Genomic DNA, 20,799 nt, shown 5'->3' with positions numbered 1-20,799 from the left:
CACCAATGGGCCTAAAAGGGTCAGGGATGTATTGTGAAAGCATGGGGCCCAGTGAAAACATGGTACAATCAAGCCAACATGGAGGCCAAGAATCAAATGATTCATTGTGACATCAAGTGGCCTAAAAGGGCATGGGATGCATTGTGACACCACAGGTGTTAAGAGAACCAAGGAACCATTGTTACCCAATGCAGGCTAACAATCTAAGAATCCCTTGTGACACCAGGGGGCGCAAAAGGACCACGGATGAACTCTGACAGCATGGGGACCTATAGAAGCAAGGAACCATTATGACACCATGAAGGCCAAGAATCAAATGGTTCATTGTGACATCAAGTGGCCTAAAAGGGCTTGGAATGCATTGTGACAGCACAGAGGTTAAGGGAAGCAAGGAACCATTGTGACCCAATGCAGGCTAACAATCTAATGATCCCTTGTGGCACCGGGGGGTATAAAAAGGGCCAGGGATGGATTGTTACAGCACGGGGACCAATAGAAGCAAGGATCTATTATGCCACCATGGAGGCCAAGAATCAAATGATTCATTGTGACATCAAGTGGCCTAAAAGGGCATGGGATGCATTGTGACACCACAGAGGTTAAGAGAAGCAAGGAACCATTGTGACCCAATGCAGGCTAACAATCTAATGATCCCTTGTGACACCAATGGGCCTAAAAGGGGCAGGGATGAATTGTTACAACACGGGGACCAATAGAAGCAAGGATCTATTATGCCACCATGGAGGCCAAGAATCAAATGATTCATTGTGACATCAAGTGGCCTAAAAGGGCATGGGATGCATTGTGACACCACAGGGGTTAAGAGAAGCAAGGAACCATTGTGACCCAATGTAGGCTAACAATCTAAGAATCCCTTTTGACACCAGGGGGCGCAAAAGGACCACGGATGAACCGTGACAGCATGGGGACCTATAGAAGCAAGGAACCATTATGACACCATGAAGGCCAAGAATCAAATGGTTCATTGTAAGACCAAGTGGCCTAAAAGGGCTTGGAATGCATTGTGACACCACAGAGGTTAAGAGAAGCAAGGAACCATTGTGACCCCATGCAGGCTAACAATCTAATGATCCCTTGTGACACCAATGGGCCTTAAAGGGCCAAGGATGAATTGTGAAAGCATGGGGCCCCAGTAAAACCTGGTACAATTATGCCACCATGGAGGCCAAGAATCAAATGATTCATTGTGACATCAAGTGGCCTAAAAGGGCATGGGATGCATTGTGACACCACAGGGGTTAAGAGAAGCAAGGCACCATTGTAACCCAATGAAGGCTAACAATCTAAGAATCCCTTTTGACACCAGGGGGCGAAAAATGACCACGGATGAACCTTGACAGCATGGGGACCTATAGAAGCAAGGAACCATTATGACACCATGAAGGCCAAGAATCAAATGGTTCATTGTAAGACCAAGTGGCCTAAAAGGGCTTGGAATGCATTGTGACACCACAGAGGTTAAGAGAAGCAAGGAACCATTGTGACCCAATGCAGGCTAACAATCTAATGATCCCTTGTGGCACCAGGGGGTATAAAAAGGGCCAGGGATGGATTGTTACAGCACGGGGACCAATAGAAGCAAGGATCTATTATGCCACCGTGGAGGCCAAGAATCAAATGATTCATTGTGACATCAAGTGGCCTAAAAGGGCATGGGATGCATTGTGACAGCACAGGGGTTAAGAGAAGCAAGGATCCATTGTGACCCAATGGAGGCTAACAATCTAATAATCCCTTTTGACACCAATGGGCGTAAAAGGGGCAGGGATGTATTGTGAAAGCATGGGGCCCAGTGAAAACATGGTACAATTTCGCCACCATGGAGGCCAAGAATCAAATGATTCATTGTGACATCAAGTGGCCTAAAAGGGCATGGGATGCATTGTGACACCACAGGTGTTAAGAGAACCAAGGAACCATTGTTACCCAATGCAGGCTAACAATCTAAGAATCCCTTGTGACACCAGGGGGCGCAAAAGGGCCACGGATGGACTCTGACAGCATGGGGACCTATGGAAGCAAGGAACCATTATGACACCATGAAGGCCAAGAATCAAATGGTTCATTGTAAGACCAAGTGGCCTAAAAGGGCTTGGAATGCATTGTGACACCACAGAGGTTAAGAGAAGCAAGGATCCATTGTGACCCAATGGAGGCTAACAATCTAATGATCCCTAGTGACACCAATGGGCCTAAAAGGATCAGGGATGGATTGTTACAGCACGGGGACCAATAGAAGCAAGGATCTATTATGCCACCATGGAGGCCAAGAATCAAATGGTTCATTGTAAGACCAAGTGGCCTAAAAGGGCATGGGATGCATTGTGACAGCACAGGGGTTAAGAGAAGCAAGGATCCATTATGACCCAATGGAGGCTAACAATCTAATGATCCCTTGTGACACCAATGGGCCTAAAAGGGGCAGGCATGTATTGTGAAAGCATGGGGTCCAATTAAAACCTGGTACAATTACGCCACCATGGAGGCCAAGAATCAAATGATTCATTGTGACATCAAGTGGCCTAAAAGGGCATGGGATGCATTGTGACACCACAGGGGTTAAGAGAAGCAAGGAACCATTGTGACCCAATGCAGGCTAACAATCTAATGATCCCTTGTGACACCAGGGGGTATAAAAAGGGCCAGGGATGGATTGTTACAGCACGGGGACCAATAGAAGCAAGGATCTATTATGCCACCATGGAGGCCAAGAATCAAATGGTTCATTGTGACATCAAGTGGCCTAAAAGGGCATGGGATGCATTGTGACAGCACAGAGGTTAAGAGAAGCAAGGATCCATTGTGACCCAATGGAGGCTAACAATCTAATGATCCCTTTTGACACCAATGGGCCTAAAAGGGCAGGGATGTATTGTGAAAGCATGGGGCCCAGTGAAAACATGGTACAATCAAGCCAACATGGAGGCCAAGAATCAAATGATTCATTGTGACATCAAGTGGCCTAAAAGGGCATGGGATGCATTGTGACACCACAGGGGTTAAGAGAAGCAAGGCACCATTGTAACCCAATGCAGGCTAACAATCTAAGAATCCCTTTTGACACCAGGGGGCGCAAAAGGACCACGGATGAACTCTGACAGCATGGGGACCTATAGAAGCAAGGAACCATTATGACACCATGAAGGCCAAGAATCAAATGATTCATTGTGACATCAAGTGGCCTAAAAGGGCTTGGAATGCATTGTGACACCACAGAGGTTAAGAGAATCAAGGAACCATTGTGACCCAATGCAGGCTAACAATCTAATGATCCCTTGTGGCACCAGGGGGTATAAAAAGGGCCAGGGATGGATTGTTACAGCACGGGGACCAATAGAAGCAAGGATCAATTATGCCACCGTGGAGGCCAAGAATCAAATAATTCATTGTGACATCAAGTGTCCTAAAAGGGCATGGGATGCATTGTGACACCACAGGGGTTAAGAGAAGCAAGGATCCATTGTGACCCAATGGAGGCTAATAATCCCAGGATTCCATTTGACACCAGGGGGCGTAAAAGGGCCAGGGATGAATTGTGACAGCATGGGGACCAATAGAAACAAGGAACCATTATGACACCATGGAGGCCAAGAATCAAATGATTCATTGTGACATCAAGTGGCCTAAAAGGGCATGGGATGCATTGTGACACCACAGGGGTTAAGAGAAGCAAGGAACCATTGTGACCCAATGCAGGCTAACAATCTAAGAATCCCTTTTGACACCAGGGGGCGCAAAATGACCACGGATGTACCTTGACAGCATGGGGACCTATAGAAGCAAGGAACCATTATGACACCATGAAGGCCAAGAATCAAATGGTTCATTGTAAGACCAAGTGGCCTAAAAGGGCTTGGAATGCATTGTGACACCACAGAGGTTAAGAGAAGCAAGGAACCATTGTGACCCAATGCAGGCTAACAATCTAATGATCCCTTGTGACACCAATGGGCCTAAAAGGGCCAGGGATGAATTGTGAAAGCATGGGGCCCAGTGAAAACATGGTACAATCAAGCCAACATGGAGGCCAAGAATCAAATGATTCATTGTGACATCAAGTGGCCTAAAAGGGCATGGGATGCATTGTGACACCACAGGGGTTAAGAGAAGCAAGGCACCATTGTAACCCAATGCAGGCTAACAATCTAAGAATCCCTTTTGAAACCAGGTGGCGCAAAAGGACCACGGATGAACTCTGACAGCATGGGGACCTATAGAAGCAAGGAACCATTATGACACCATGAAGGCCAAGAATCAAATGGTTCATTGTAAGACCAAGTGGCCTAAAAGGGCTTGGAATGCATTGTGACAGCACAGAGGTTAAGAGAAGCAAGGAACCATTGTGACCCAATGCAGGCTAACAATCTAATGATCCCTTGTGACACCAGGGGGTATAAAAAGGGCCAGGGATGGATTGTTACAGCACGGGGACCAATAGAAGCAAGGATCTATTATGCCACCATGGAGGCCAAGAATCAAATAATTCATTGTGACATCAAGTGGCCTAAAAGGGCATGGGACGCATTGTGACACCACAGAGGTTAAGAGAAGCAAGGATCCATTGTGACCCAATGGAGGCTAACAATCTAATGATCCCTTTTGACACCAATGGGCCTAAAAGGGCAGGGATGTATTGTGAAAGCATGGGGCCCAATTAAAACCTGGTACAATTTCGCCACCATGGAGGCCAAGAATCAAATGATTCATTGTGACATCAAGTGGCCTAAAAGGGCATGGGATGCATTGTGACACCACAGGGGTTAAGAGAAGCAAGGCACCATTGTAACCCAATGCAGGCTAACAATCTAAGAATCCCTTTTGACACCAGGGGGCGCAAAAGGACCACGGATGAACTCTGACAGCATGGGGACCTATAGAAGCAAGGAACCATTATGACACCATGAAGGCCAAGAATCAAATGGTTCATTGTGACATCAAGTGGCCTAAAAGGGCTTGGAATGCATTGTGACAGCACAGAGGTTAAGAGAAGCAAGGAACCATTGTGACCCAATGCAGGCTAACAATCTAATGATCCCTTGTGGCACCGGGGGGTATAAAAAGGGCCAGGGATGGATTGTTACAGCACGGGGACCAATAGAAGCAAGGATCTATTATGCCACCATGGAGGCCAAGAATCAAATGATTCATTGTGACATCAAGTGGCCTAAAAGGGCATGGGATGCATTGTGACACCACAGAGGTTAAGAGAAGCAAGGAACCATTGTGACCCAATGCAGGCTAACAATCTAATGATCCCTTGTGACACCAATGGGCCTAAAAGGGGCAGGGATGAATTGTTACAACACGGGGACCAATAGAAGCAAGGATCTATTATGCCACCATGGAGGCCAAGAATCAAATGATTCATTGTGACATCAAGTGGCCTAAAAGGGCATGGGATGCATTGTGACAGCACAGAGGTTAAGAGAAGCAAGGAACCATTGTGACCCAATGCAGGCTAACAATCTAATGATCCCTTGTGACACCAGGGGGTATAAAAAGGGCCAGGGATGGATTGTTACAGCACGGGGACCAATAGAAGCAAGGATCTATTATGCCACCATGGAGGCCAAGAATCAAATAATTCATTGTGACATCAAGTGGCCTAAAAGGGCATGGGATGCATTGTGACACCACAGAGGTTAAGAGAAGCAAGGATCCATTGTGACCCAATGGAGGCTAACAATCTAATGATCCCTTTTGACACCAATGGGCCTTAAAGGGCAGGGATGTATTGTGAAAGCATGGGGCCCAATTAAAACCTGGTACAATTTCGCCACCATGGAGGCCAAGAATCAAATGATTCATTGTGACATCAAGTGGCCTAAAAGGGCATGGGATGCATTGTGACACCACAGGGGTTAAGAGAAGCAAGGAACCATTGTGACCCAATGCAGGCTAACAATCTAAGAATCCCTTGTGGCACAAGGGGGCGCAAAATGACCACGGATGAACTCTGACAGCACGGGGACCTATAGAAGCAAGGAACCATTATGACACCATGAAGGCCAAGAATCAAATGGTTCATTGTGACATCAAGTGGCCTAAAAGGGCTTGGAATGCATTGTGACACCACAGAGGTTAAGAGAAGCAAGGAACCATTGTGACCCTATGCAGGCTAACAATGTAATGATCCCTTGTGGCACCAGGGGGTATAAAAAGGGCCAGGGATGGATTGTTACAGCACGGGGACCAATAGAAGCAAGGATCTATTATGCCACCGTGGAGGCCAAGAATCAAATGATTCATTGTGACATCAAGTGGCCTAAAAGGGCATGGGATGCATTGTGACAGCACAGGGGTTAAGAGAAGCAAGGATCCATTGTCACCCAATTGAGGCTAACAATCTAAGGATCCCTTTTGACACCAATGGGCCTAAAAGGGTCAGGGATGTATTGTGAAAGCATGGGGCCCAGTGAAAACATGGTACAATCAAGCCAACATGGAGGCCAAGAATCAAATGATTCATTGTGACATCAAGTGGCCTAAAAGGGCATGGGATGCATTGTGACACCACAGGGGTTAAGAGAAGCAAGGCACCATTGTAACCCAATGCAGGCTAACAATCTAAGAATCCCTTTTGACACCAGGGGGCGCAAAAGGACCACGGATGAACTCTGACAGCATGGGGACCTATAGAAGCAAGGAACCATTATGACACCATGAAGGCCAAGAATCAAATGGTTCATTGTGACATCAAGTGGCCTAAAAGGGCTTGGAATGCATTGTGACAGCACAGAGGTTAAGAGAAGCAAGGAACCATTGTGACCCAATGCAGGCTAACAATCTAATGATCCCTTGTGGCACCGGGGGGTATAAAAAGGGCCAGGGATGGATTGTTACAGCACGGGGACCAATAGAAGCAAGGATCTATTATGCCACCATGGAGGCCAAGAATCAAATGATTCATTGTGACATCAAGTGGCCTAAAAGGGCATGGGATGCATTGTGACACCACAGAGGTTAAGAGAAGCAAGGAACCATTGTGACCCAATGCAGGCTAACAATCTAATGATCCCTTGTGACACCAATGGGCCTAAAAGGGGCAGGGATGAATTGTTACAACACGGGGACCAATAGAAGCAAGGATCTATTATGCCACCATGGAGGCCAAGAATCAAATGATTCATTGTGACATCAAGTGGCCTAAAAGGGCATGGGATGCATTGTGACACCACAGGGGTTAAGAGAAGCAAGGAACCATTGTGACCCAATGTAGGCTAACAATCTAAGAATCCCTTTTGACACCAGGGGGCGCAAAAGGACCACGGATGAACCGAGACAGCATGGGGACCTATAGAAGCAAGGAACCATTATGACACCATGAAGGCCAAGAATCAAATGGTTCATTGTAAGACCAAGTGGCCTAAAAGGGCTTGGAATGCATTGTGACACCACAGAGGTTAAGAGAAGCAACGAACCATTGTGACCCAATGCAGGCTAACAATCTAATGATCCCTTGTGACACCAATGGGCCTTAAAGGGCCAAGGATGAATTGTGAAAGCATGGGGCCCCAGTAAAACCTGGTACAATTATGCCACCATGGAGGCCAAGAATCAAATGATTCATTGTGACATCAAGTGGCCTAAAAGGGCATGGGATGCATTGTGACACCACAGGTGTTAAGAGAACCAAGGAACCATTGTGACCCAATGCAGGCTAACAATCTAAGAATCCCTTGTGACACCAGGGGGCGCAAAAGGGCCACGGATGGACTCTGACAGCATGGGGACCTATGGAAGCAAGGAACCATTATGACACCATGAAGGCCAAGAATCAAATGGTTCATTGTAAGACCAAGTGGCCTAAAAGGGCTTGGAATGCATTGTGACACCACAGAGGTTAAGAGAAGCAAGGATCCATTGTGACCCAATGGAGGCTAACAATCTAATGATCCCTAGTGACACCAATGGGCCTAAAAGGGCCAGGGATGGATTGTTACAGCACGGGGACCAATAGAAGCAAGGATCTATTATGCCACCATGGAGGCCAAGAATCAAATAATTCATTGTGACATCAAGTGGCCTAAAAGGGCATGGGATGCATTGTGACAGCACAGGGGTTAAGAGAAGCAAGGATCCATTGTGACCCAATAGAGGCTAACAATCTAATGATCCCTTGTGACACCAATGGGCCTAAAAGGGGCAGGCATGTATTGTGAAAGCATGGGGTCCAATTAAAACCTGGTACAATTACGCCACCATGGAGGCCAAGAATCAAATGATTCATTGTGACACCAAGTGGCCTAAAAGGGCTTGGAATGCATTGTGACACCACAGGGGTTAAGAGAAGCAAGGAACCATTGTGACCCAATGCAGGCTAACAATCTAATGATCCCTTGTGACACCAGGGGGTATAAAAAGGGCCAGGGATGGATTGTTACAGCACGGGGACCAATAGAAGCAAGGATCTATTATGCCACCATGGAGGCCAAGAATCAAATGGTTCATTGTGACATCAAGTGGCCTAAAAGGGCATGGGATGCATTGTGACAGCACAGAGGTTAAGAGAAGCAAGGATCCATTGTGACCCAATGGAGGCTAACAATCTAATGATCCCTTTTGACACCAATGGGCCTAAAAGGGTCAGGGATGTATTGTGAAAGCATGGGGCCCAGTGAAAACATGGTACAATCAAGCCAACATGGAGGCCAAGAATCAAATGATTCATTGTGACATCAAGTGGCCTAAAAGGGCATGGGATGCATTGTGACACCACAGGGGTTAAGAGAAGCAAGGCACCATTGTAACCCAATGCAGGCTAACAATCTAAGAATCCCTTTTGACACCAGGGGGCGCAAAAGGACCACGGATGAACTCTGACAGCATGGGGACCTATAGAAGCAAGGAACCATTATGACACCATGAAGGCCAAGAATCAAATGGTTCATTGTGACATCAAGTGGCCTAAAAGGGCTTGGAATGCATTGTGACAGCACAGAGGTTAAGAGAAGCAAGGAACCATTGTGACCCAATGCAGGCTAACAATCTAATGATCCCTTGTGGCACCGGGGGGTATAAAAAGGGCCAGGGATGGATTGTTACAGCACGGGGACCAATAGAAGCAAGGATCTATTATGCCACCATGGAGGCCAAGAATCAAATGATTCATTGTGACATCAAGTGGCCTAAAAGGGCATGGGATGCATTGTGACACCACAGAGGTTAAGAGAAGCAAGGAACCATTGTGACCCAATGCAGGCTAACAATCTAATGATCCCTTGTGACACCAATGGGCCTAAAAGGGGCAGGGATGAATTGTTACAACACGGGGACCAATAGAAGCAAGGATCTATTATGCCACCATGGAGGCCAAGAATCAAATGATTCATTGTGACATCAAGTGGCCTAAAAGGGCATGGGATGCATTGTGACACCACAGGGGTTAAGAGAAGCAAGGAACCATTGTGACCCAATGTAGGCTAACAATCTAAGAATCCCTTTTGACACCAGGGGGCGCAAAAGGACCACGGATGAACCGAGACAGCATGGGGACCTATAGAAGCAAGGAACCATTATGACACCATGAAGGCCAAGAATCAAATGGTTCATTGTAAGACCAAGTGGCCTAAAAGGGCTTGGAATGCATTGTGACACCACAGAGGTTAAGAGAAGCAACGAACCATTGTGACCCAATGCAGGCTAACAATCTAATGATCCCTTGTGACACCAATGGGCCTTAAAGGGCCAAGGATGAATTGTGAAAGCATGGGGCCCCAGTAAAACCTGGTACAATTATGCCACCATGGAGGCCAAGAATCAAATGATTCATTGTGACATCAAGTGGCCTAAAAGGGCATGGGATGCATTGTGACACCACAGGTGTTAAGAGAACCAAGGAACCATTGTGACCCAATGCAGGCTAACAATCTAAGAATCCCTTGTGACACCAGGGGGCGCAAAAGGGCCACGGATGGACTCTGACAGCATGGGGACCTATGGAAGCAAGGAACCATTATGACACCATGAAGGCCAAGAATCAAATGGTTCATTGTAAGACCAAGTGGCCTAAAAGGGCTTGGAATGCATTGTGACACCACAGAGGTTAAGAGAAGCAAGGATCCATTGTGACCCAATGGAGGCTAACAATCTAATGATCCCTAGTGACACCAATGGGCCTAAAAGGGCCAGGGATGGATTGTTACAGCACGGGGACCAATAGAAGCAAGGATCTATTATGCCACCATGGAGGCCAAGAATCAAATAATTCATTGTGACATCAAGTGGCCTAAAAGGGCATGGGATGCATTGTGACAGCACAGGGGTTAAGAGAAGCAAGGATCCATTGTGACCCAATAGAGGCTAACAATCTAATGATCCCTTGTGACACCAATGGGCCTAAAAGGGGCAGGCATGTATTGTGAAAGCATGGGGTCCAATTAAAACCTGGTACAATTACGCCACCATGGAGGCCAAGAATCAAATGATTCATTGTGACATCAAGTGGCCTAAAAGGGCATGGGATGCATTGTGACACCACAGGGGTTAAGAGAAGCAAGGAACCATTGTGACCCAATGCAGGCTAACAATCTAATGATCCCTTGTGACACCAGGGGGTATAAAAAGGGCCAGGGATGGATTGTTACAGCACGGGGACCAATAGAAGCAAGGATCTATTATGCCACCATGGAGGCCAAGAATCAAATGGTTCATTGTGACATCAAGTGGCCTAAAAGGGCATGGGATGCATTGTGACAGCACAGAGGTTAAGAGAAGCAAGGATCCATTGTGACCCAATGCAGGCTAACAATCTAATGATCCCTTTTGACACCAATGGGCCTAAAAGGGCAGGGATGTATTGTGAAAGCATGGGGCCCAGTGAAAACATGGTACAATCAAGCCAACATGGAGGCCAAGAATCAAATGATTCATTGTGACATCAAGTGGCCTAAAAGGGCATGGGATGCATTGTGACACCACAGGGGTTAAGAGAAGCAAGGAACCATTGTGACCCAATGCAGGCTAACAATCTAAGAATCCCTTTTGAAACCAGGTGGCGCAAAAGGACCACGGATGAACTCTGACAGCATGGGGACCTATAGAAGCAAGGAACCATTATGACACCATGAAGGCCAAGAATCAAATGGTTCATTGTGACATCAAGTGGCCTAAAAGGGCTTGGAATGCATTGTGACAGCACAGAGGTTAAGAGAAGCAAGGAACCATTGTGACCCAATGCAGGCTAACAATCTAATGATCCCTTGTGGCACCGGGGGGTATAAAAAGGGCCAGGGATGGATTGTTACAGCACGGGGACCAATAGAAGCAAGGATCTATTATGCCACCATGGAGGCCAAGAATCAAATGATTCATTGTGACATCAAGTGGCCTAAAAGGGCATGGGATGCATTGTGACACCACAGAGGTTAAGAGAAGCAAGGAACCATTGTGACCCAATGCAGGCTAACAATCTAATGATCCCTTGTGACACCAATGGGCCTAAAAGGGGCAGGGATGAATTGTTACAACACGGGGACCAATAGAAGCAAGGATCTATTATGCCACCATGGAGGCCAAGAATCAAATGATTCATTGTGACATCAAGTGGCCTAAAAGGGCATGGGATGCATTGTGACAGCACAGAGGTTAAGAGAAGCAAGGAACCATTGTGACCCAATGCAGGCTAACAATCTAATGATCCCTTGTGACACCAGGGGGTATAAAAAGTGCCAGGGATGGATTGTTACAGCACGGGGACCAATAGAAGCAAGGATCTATTATGCCACCATGGAGGCCAAGAATCAAATAATTCATTGTGACATCAAGTGGCCTAAAAGGGCATGGGATGCATTGTGACACCACAGAGGTTAAGGGAAGCAAGGATCCATTGTGACCCAATGGAGGCTAACAATCTAATGATCCCTTGTGACACCAATGGGCCTTAAAGGGCAGGGATGTATTGTGAAAGCATGGGGCCCAATTAAAACCTGGTACAATTTCGCCACCATGGAGGCCAAGAATCAAATGATTCATTGTGACATCAAGTGGCCTAAAAGGGCATGGGATGCATTGTGACACCACAGGGGTTAAGAGAAGCAAGGAACCATTGTGACCCAATGCAGGCTAACAATCTAAGAATCCCTTGTGGCACAAGGGGGCGCAAAATGACCACGGATGAACTCTGACAGCATGGGGACCTATAGAAGCAAGGAACCATTATGACACCATGAAGGCCAAGAATCAAATGGTTCATTGTGACATCAAGTGGCCTAAAAGGGCTTGGAATGCATTGTGACACCACAGAGGTTAAGAGAAGCAAGGAACCATTGTGACCCTATGCAGGCTAACAATCTAATGATCCCTTGTGGCACCGGGGGGTATAAAAAGGGCCAGGGATGGATTGTTACAGCACGGGGACCAATAGAAGCAAGGATCTATTATGCCACCGTGGAGGCCAAGAATCAAATGATTCATTGTGACATCAAGTGGCCTAAAAGGGCATGGGATGCATTGTGACAGCACAGGGGTTAAGAGAAGCAAGGATCCATTGTCACCCAATTGAGGCTAACAATCTAAGGATCCCTTTTGACACCAATGGGCCTAAAAGGGTCAGGGATGTATTGTGAAAGCATGGGGCCCAGTGAAAACATGGTACAATCAAGCCAACATGGAGGCCAAGAATCAAATGATTCATTGTGACATCAAGTGGCCTAAAAGGGCATGGGATGCATTGTGACACCACAGGTGTTAAGAGAACCAAGGAACCATTGTTACCCAATGCAGGCTAACAATCTAAGAATCCCTTGTGACACCAGGGGGCGCAAAAGGACCACGGATGAACTCTGACAGCATGGGGACCTATAGAAGCAAGGAACCATTATGACACCATGAAGGCCAAGAATCAAATGGTTCATTGTGACATCAAGTGGCCTAAAAGGGCTTGGAATGCATTGTGACAGCACAGAGGTTAAGGGAAGCAAGGAACCATTGTGACCCAATGCAGGCTAACAATCTAATGATCCCTTGTGGCACCGGGGGGTATAAAAAGGGCCAGGGATGGATTGTTACAGCACGGGGACCAATAGAAGCAAGGATCTATTATGCCACCATGGAGGCCAAGAATCAAATGATTCATTGTGACATCAAGTGGCCTAAAAGGGCATGGGATGCATTGTGACACCACAGAGGTTAAGAGAAGCAAGGAACCATTGTGACCCAATGCAGGCTAACAATCTAATGATCCCTTGTGACACCAATGGGCCTAAAAGGGGCAGGGATGAATTGTTACAACACGGGGACCAATAGAAGCAAGGATCTATTATGCCACCATGGAGGCCAAGAATCAAATGATTCATTGTGACATCAAGTGGCCTAAAAGGGCATGGGATGCATTGTGACACCACAGGGGTTAAGAGAAGCAAGGAACCATTGTGACCCAATGTAGGCTAACAATCTAAGAATCCCTTTTGACACCAGGGGGCGCAAAAGGACCACGGATGAACCGTGACAGCATGGGGACCTATAGAAGCAAGGAACCATTATGACACCATGAAGGCCAAGAATCAAATGGTTCATTGTAAGACCAAGTGGCCTAAAAGGGCTTGGAATGCATTGTGACACCACAGAGGTTAAGAGAAGCAAGGAACCATTGTGACCCCATGCAGGCTAACAATCTAATGATCCCTTGTGACACCAATGGGCCTTAAAGGGCCAAGGATGAATTGTGAAAGCATGGGGCCCCAGTAAAACCTGGTACAATTATGCCACCATGGAGGCCAAGAATCAAATGATTCATTGTGACATCAAGTGGCCTAAAAGGGCATGGGATGCATTGTGACACCACAGGGGTTAAGAGAAGCAAGGCACCATTGTAACCCAATGAAGGCTAACAATCTAAGAATCCCTTTTGACACCAGGGGGCGAAAAATGACCACGGATGAACCTTGACAGCATGGGGACCTATAGAAGCAAGGAACCATTATGACACCATGAAGGCCAAGAATCAAATGGTTCATTGTAAGACCAAGTGGCCTAAAAGGGCTTGGAATGCATTGTGACACCACAGAGGTTAAGAGAAGCAAGGAACCATTGTGACCCAATGCAGGCTAACAATCTAATGATCCCTTGTGGCACCAGGGGGTATAAAAAGGGCCAGGGATGGATTGTTACAGCACGGGGACCAATAGAAGCAAGGATCTATTATGCCACCGTGGAGGCCAAGAATCAAATGATTCATTGTGACATCAAGTGGCCTAAAAGGGCATGGGATGCATTGTGACAGCACAGGGGTTAAGAGAAGCAAGGATCCATTGTGACCCAATGGAGGCTAACAATCTAATAATCCCTTTTGACACCAATGGGCGTAAAAGGGGCAGGGATGTATTGTGAAAGCATGGGGCCCAGTGAAAACATGGTACAATTTCGCCACCATGGAGGCCAAGAATCAAATGATTCATTGTGACATCAAGTGGCCTAAAAGGGCATGGGATGCATTGTGACACCACAGGTGTTAAGAGAACCAAGGAACCATTGTTACCCAATGCAGGCTAACAATCTAAGAATCCCTTGTGACACCAGGGGGCGCAAAAGGGCCACGGATGGACTCTGACAGCATGGGGACCTATGGAAGCAAGGAACCATTATGACACCATGAAGGCCAAGAATCAAATGGTTCATTGTAAGACCAAGTGGCCTAAAAGGGCTTGGAATGCATTGTGACACCACAGAGGTTAAGAGAAGCAAGGATCCATTGTGACCCAATGGAGGCTAACAATCTAATGATCCCTAGTGACACCAATGGGCCTAAAAGGATCAGGGATGGATTGTTACAGCACGGGGACCAATAGAAGCAAGGATCTATTATGCCACCATGGAGGCCAAGAATCAAATGGTTCATTGTAAGACCAAGTGGCCTAAAAGGGCATGGGATGCATTGTGACAGCACAGGGGTTAAGAGAAGCAAGGATCCATTATGACCCAATGGAGGCTAACAATCTAATGATCCCTTGTGACACCAATGGGCCTAAAAGGGGCAGGCATGTATTGTGAAAGCATGGGGTCCAATTAAAACCTGGTACAATTACGCCACCATGGAGGCCAAGAATCAAATGATTCATTGTGACATCAAGTGGCCTAAAAGGGCATGGGATGCATTGTGACACCACAGGGGTTAAGAGAAGCAAGGAACCATTGTGACCCAATGCAGGCTAACAATCTAATGATCCCTTGTGACACCAGGGGGTATAAAAAGGGCCAGGGATGGATTGTTACAGCACGGGGACCAATAGAAGCAAGGATCTATTATGCCACCATGGAGGCCAAGAATCAAATGGTTCATTGTGACATCAAGTGGCCTAAAAGGGCATGGGATGCATTGTGACAGCACAGAGGTTAAGAGAAGCAAGGATCCATTGTGACCCAATGGAGGCTAACAATCTAATGATCCCTTTTGACACCAATGGGCCTAAAAGGGCAGGGATGTATTGTGAAAGCATGGGGCCCAGTGAAAACATGGTACAATCAAGCCAACATGGAGGCCAAGAATCAAATGATTCATTGTGACATCAAGTGGCCTAAAAGGGCATGGGATGCATTGTGACACCACAGGGGTTAAGAGAAGCAAGGCACCATTGTAACCCAATGCAGGCTAACAATCTAAGAATCCCTTTTGACACCAGGGGGCGCAAAAGGACCACGGATGAACTCTGACAGCATGGGGACCTATAGAAGCAAGGAACCATTATGACACCATGAAGGCCAAGAATCAAATGATTCATTGTGACATCAAGTGGCCTAAAAGGGCTTGGAATGCATTGTGACACCACAGAGGTTAAGAGAATCAAGGAACCATTGTGACCCAATGCAGGCTAACAATCTAATGATCCCTTGTGGCACCAGGGGGTATAAAAAGGGCCAGGGATGGATTGTTACAGCACGGGGACCAATAGAAGCAAGGATCAATTATGCCACCGTGGAGGCCAAGAATCAAATAATTCATTGTGACATCAAGTGTCCTAAAAGGGCATGGGATGCATTGTGACACCACAGGGGTTAAGAGAAGCAAGGATCCATTGTGACCCAATGGAGGCTAATAATCCCAGGATTCCATTTGACACCAGGGGGCGTAAAAGGGCCAGGGATGAATTGTGACAGCATGGGGACCAATAGAAACAAGGAACCATTATGACACCATGGAGGCCAAGAATCAAATGATTCATTGTGACATCAAGTGGCCTAAAAGGGCATGGGATGCATTGTGACACCACAGGGGTTAAGAGAAGCAAGGAACCATTGTGACCCAATGCAGGCTAACAATCTAAGAATCCCTTTTGACACCAGGGGGCGCAAAATGACCACGGATGTACCTTGACAGCATGGGGACCTATAGAAGCAAGGAACCATTATGACACCATGAAGGCCAAGAATCAAATGGTTCATTGTAAGACCAAGTGGCCTAAAAGGGCTTGGAATGCATTGTGACACCACAGAGGTTAAGAGAAGCAAGGAACCATTGTGACCCAATGCAGGCTAACAATCTAATGATCCCTTGTGACACCAATGGGCCTAAAAGGGCCAGGGATGAATTGTGAAAGCATGGGGCCCAGTGAAAACATGGTACAATCAAGCCAACATGGAGGCCAAGAATCAAATGATTCATTGTGACATCAAGTGGCCTAAAAGGGCATGGGATGCATTGTGACACCACAGGGGTTAAGAGAAGCAAGGCACCATTGTAACCCAATGCAGGCTAACAATCTAAGAATCCCTTTTGAAACCAGGTGGCGCAAAAGGACCACGGATGAACTCTGACAGCATGGGGACCTATAGAAGCAAGGAACCATTATGACACCATGAAGGCCAAGAATCAAATGGTTCATTGTAAGACCAAGTGGCCTAAAAGGGCTTGGAATGCATTGTGACAGCACAGAGGTTAAGAGAAGCAAGGAACCATTGTGACCCAATGCAGGCTAACAATCTAATGATCCCTTGTGACACCAGGGGGTATAAAAAGGGCCAGGGATGGATTGTTACAGCACGGGGACCAATAGAAGCAAGGATCTATTATGCCACCATGGAGGCCAAGAATCAAATAATTCATTGTGACATCAAGTGGCCTAAAAGGGCATGGGACGCATTGTGACACCACAGAGGTTAAGAGAAGCAAGGATCCATTGTGACCCAATGGAGGCTAACAATCTAATGATCCCTTTTGACACCAATGGGCCTAAAAGGGCAGGGATGTATTGTGAAAGCATGGGGCCCAATTAAAACCTGGTACAATTTCGCCACCATGGAGGCCAAGAATCAAATGATTCATTGTGACATCAAGTGGCCTAAAAGGGCATGGGATGCATTGTGACACCACAGGGGTTAAGAGAAGCAAGGCACCATTGTAACCCAATGCAGGCTAACAATCTAAGAATCCCTTTTGACACCAGGGGGCGCAAAAGGACCACGGATGAACTCTGACAGCATGGGGACCTATAGAAGCAAGGAACCATTATGACACCATGAAGGCCAAGAATCAAATGGTTCATTGTGACATCAAGTGGCCTAAAAGGGCTTGGAATGCATTGTGACAGCACAGAGGTTAAGAGAAGCAAGGAACCATTGTGACCCAATGCAGGCTAACAATCTAATGATCCCTTGTGGCACCGGGGGGTATAAAAAGGGCCAGGGATGGATTGTTACAGCACGGGGACCAATAGAAGCAAGGATCTATTATGCCACCATGGAGGCCAAGAATCAAATGATTCATTGTGACATCAAGTGGCCTAAAAGGGCATGGGATGCATTGTGACACCACAGAGGTTAAGAGAAGCAAGGAACCATTGTGACCCAATGCAGGCTAACAATCTAATGATCCCTTGTGACACCAATGGGCCTAAAAGGGGCAGGGATGAATTGTTACAACACGGGGACCAATAGAAGCAAGGATCTATTATGCCACCATGGAGGCCAAGAATCAAATGATTCATTGTGACATCAAGTGGCCTAAAAGGGCATGGGATGCATTGTGACAGCACAGAGGTTAAGAGAAGCAAGGAACCATTGTGACCCAATGCAGGCTAACAATCTAATGATCCCTTGTGACACCAGGGGGTATAAAAAGGGCCAGGGATGGATTGTTACAGCACGGGGACCAATAGAAGCAAGGATCTATTATGCCACCATGGAGGCCAAGAATCAAATAATTCATTGTGACATCAAGTGGCCTAAAAGGGCATGGGATGCATTGTGACACCACAGAGGTTAAGAGAAGCAAGGATCCATTGTGACCCAATGGAGGCTAACAATCTAATGATCCCTTTTGACACCAATGGGCCTTAAAGGGCAGGGATGTATTGTGAAAGCATGGGGCCCAATTAAAACCTGGTACAATTTCGCCACCATGGAGGCCAAGAATCAAATGATTCATTGTGACATCAAGTGGCCTAAAAGGGCATGGGATGCATTGTGACACCACAGGGGTTAAGAGAAGCAAGGAACCATTGTGACCCAATGCAGGCTAACAATCTAAGAATCCCTTGTGGCACAAGGGGGCGCAAAATGACCACGGATGAACTCTGACAGCACGGGGACCTATAGAAGCAAGGAACCATTATGACACCATGAAGGCCAAGAATCAAATGGTTCATTGTGACATCAAGTGGCCTAAAAGGGCTTGGAATGCATTGTGACACCACAGAGGTTAAGAGAAGCAAGGAACCATTGTGACCCTATGCAGGCTAACAATGTAATGATCCCTTGTGGCACCAGGGGGTATAAAAAGGGCCAGGGATGGATTGTTACAGCACGGGGACCAATAGAAGCAAGGATCTATTATGCCACCGTGGAGGCCAAGAATCAAATGATTCATTGTGACATCAAGTGGCCTAAAAGGGCATGGGATGCATTGTGACACCACAGGTGTTAAGAGAACCAAGGAACCATTGTTACCCAATGCAGGCTAACAATCTAAGAATCCCTTGTGACACCAGGGGGCGCAAAAGGGCCACGGATGGACTCTGACAGCATGGGGACCTATGGAAGCAAGGAACCATTATGACACCATGAAGGCCAAGAATCAAATGGTTCATTGTAAGACCAAGTGGCCTAAAAGGGCTTGGAATGCATTGTGACACCACAGAGGTTAAGAGAAGCAAGGATCCATTGTGACCCAATGGAGGCTAACAATCTAATGATCCCTAGTGACACCAATGGGCCTAAAAGGATCAGGGATGGATTGTTACAGCACGGGGACCAATAGAAGCAAGGATCTATTATGCCACCATGGAGGCCAAGAATCAAATGGTTCATTGTAAGACCAAGTGGCCTAAAAGGGCATGGGATGCATTGTGACAGCACAGGGGTTAAGAGAAGCAAGGATCCATTATGACCCAATGGAGGCTAACAATCTAATGATCCCTTGTGACACCAATGGGCCTAAAAGGGGCAGGCATGTATTGTGAAAGCATGGGGTCCAATTAAAACCTGGTACAATTACGCCACCATGGAGGCCAAGAATCAAATGATTCATTGTGACATCAAGTGGCCTAAAAGGGCATGGGATGCATTGTGACACCACAGGGGTTAAGAGAAGCAAGGAACCATTGTGACCCAATGCAGGCTAACAATCTAATGATCCCTTGTGACACCAGGGGGTATAAAAAGGGCCAGGGATGGATTGTTACAGCACGGGGACCAATAGAAGCAAGGATCTATTATGCCACCATGGAGGCCAAGAATCAAATGGTTCATTGTGACATCAAGTGGCCTAAAAGGGCATGGGATGCATTGTGACAGCACAGAGGTTAAGAGAAGCAAGGATCCATTGTGACCCAATGGAGGCTAACAATCTAATGATCCCTTTTGACACCAATGGGCCTAAAAGGGCAGGGATGTATTGTGAAAGCATGGGGCCCAGTGAAAACATGGTACAATCAAGCCAACATGGAGGCCAAGAATCAAATGATTCATTGTGACATCAAGTGGCCTAAAAGGGCATGGGATGCATTGTGACACCACAGGGGTTAAGAGAAGCAAGGCACCATTGTAACCCAATGCAGGCTAACAATCTAAGAATCCCTTTTGACACCAGGGGGCGCAAAAGGACCACGGATGAACTCTGACAGCATGGGGACCTATAGAAGCAAGGAACCATTATGACACCATGAAGGCCAAGAATCAAATGATTCATTGTGACATCAAGTGGCCTAAAAGGGCTTGGAATGCATTGTGACACCACAGAGGTTAAGAGAATCAAGGAACCATTGTGACCCAATGCAGGCTAACAATCTAATGATCCCTTGTGGCACCAGGGGGTATAAAAAGGGCCAGGGATGGATTGTTACAGCACGGGGACCAATAGAAGCAAGGATCAATTATGCCACCGTGGAGGCCAAGAATCAAATAATTCATTGTGACATCAAGTGTCCTAAAAGGGCATGGGATGCATTGTGACACCACAGGGGTTAAGAGAAGCAAGGATCCATTGTGACCCAATGGAGGCTAATAATCCCAGGATTCCATTTGACACCAGGGGGCGTAAAAGGGCCAGGGATGAATTGTGACAGCATGGGGACCAATAGAAACAAGGAACCATTATGACACCATGGAGGCCAAGAATCAAATGATTCATTGTGACATCAAGTGGCCTAAAAGGGCATGGGATGCATTGTGACACCACAGGGGTTAAGAGAAGCAAGGAACCATTGTGACCCAATGCAGGCTAACAATCTAAGAATCCCTTTTGACACCAGGGGGCGCAAAATGACCACGGATGTACCTTGACAGCATGGGGACCTATAGAAGCAAGGAACCATTATGACACCATGAAGGCCAAGAATCAAATGGTTC

The sequence above is a fragment of the Cinclus cinclus genome, unplaced genomic scaffold, assembly GCF_963662255.1.
Source record: "Cinclus cinclus unplaced genomic scaffold, bCinCin1.1 SCAFFOLD_64, whole genome shotgun sequence".
NCBI classification, from domain to species: domain Eukaryota; kingdom Metazoa; phylum Chordata; class Aves; order Passeriformes; family Cinclidae; genus Cinclus; species Cinclus cinclus.
The sequence above is the reverse complement of the archived record's forward strand: the minus strand, read 5'-3'. Positions refer to the sequence as shown.